We start from the raw sequence: 1144 nt of genomic DNA on the forward strand, positions 1-1144 counted from the left end.
TTTTTTTTTTTTCATTCTGCTTGTGTGCACTGTTGGGAAATGCGTTTTGCCTCCCTTTCTTCTCAACATATTAATGTCTTTGTTGGGGAGCGGTTTTTATCCCCTTCAGACCCCTCTAATAGAAAATTGATGCTTATTTTTCCCTTCAGGAAGGGGACGCTTTGAGGATAATCATGCTTCACAGAAGAACGGCACCGACCTCCAGTTGCTTTAAACACAACCTCCTCCACTAGGGCTCCAGGAAAAAAAAAATATAAGAATAATCATTAAAAAGGCGAAAGGAATGCTTACTCTGGAACCTGCATTTGACGATCCTCAGCACTCGTGCTGCATATCCTCTGAAGTGATTCTCTCCGGCTTTTGAATTTGCACCGCTTCAAGACGCAAGATTGCCACAAAGAATCCTCTATTTTTTTTACAGCCAAATAGGATTTTTTTTTTAACTCATTCCCCCACGTTTGCCCGGCGACCCTTATTCTTCTTATGTGGATATGCAAGCAAGAAGAGGAGACTGGACATTCCCAACATGCTCTCTCCCTTGATCTGTCCGTCTAGAGGTTCTGCTTCTACAAACCAAGGTAGGGAAATTCCTGTTTCTGTGTTTTTGCTGGCAGCTCATTTTGGTACACAGGTTTGCCCAGGGAAGACCACTCACGGTAGAACAAAAGGCTTAGGGATGCTGCTCTTAGAAGCAGATACAGCAAAAAAAAAAAAAGGAGGAAACATTCACCAGACATGTTGATTCCCTCTTGGTTCACCAAATAAGACATGAAGAGAAGGCAAGAGGGATGCTTTGAGTTACATACCGTGTCGTGAATCGGGGGAAAGTCCCTTGTGATTTTTTTGGGGGGTGGGCAGGTGGGGTCGGGGGAGACACGGGAGGAGGAATACGGCTTTGGAAAGGGGTGAAAACGAAGGTAATTCCCATCCATCCATCCATCCGTCTGTCCGTCCGTCCATCCATCCATCCATCCATCCACCCACAAATTGCCTCTTCCTTTTCACTGGTCCAGCGGCTCCTTGTCACGCTTTGATGTGAAAATAGAGCTCATTAGGAATAACAGTACGTAGAAACCTGCTTGTTGCCGAGGAGGGTGGTGCGTTACTTAAAACCCACGCCGGCCTCTCGATCGTGAGCGGCCTA

General features: G+C 46.0%; 1 protein-coding gene across 1 annotated transcript in view; it reads left to right on the top strand.

Moving 5' to 3' along the window:
* The first annotated feature begins 241 nt into the window (after positions 1–241).
* GRIN2B (glutamate receptor, ionotropic, N-methyl D-aspartate 2B) overlaps positions 242–1144 on the top strand; it is a 206735-nt gene continuing 205832 nt past the window's right edge. Inside the window, exon 1 of the mRNA XM_009322194.1 lies at positions 242–578. The gene's annotated coding sequence lies outside the window, so the exon portion shown is untranslated. The remainder of the gene's footprint in view (positions 579–1144) is intronic.

This window comes from Pygoscelis adeliae, unplaced genomic scaffold (assembly GCF_000699105.1).
Source record: "Pygoscelis adeliae isolate BGI_AS28 unplaced genomic scaffold, ASM69910v1 Scaffold60, whole genome shotgun sequence".
In the NCBI taxonomy this organism is placed as follows: domain Eukaryota; kingdom Metazoa; phylum Chordata; class Aves; order Sphenisciformes; family Spheniscidae; genus Pygoscelis; species Pygoscelis adeliae.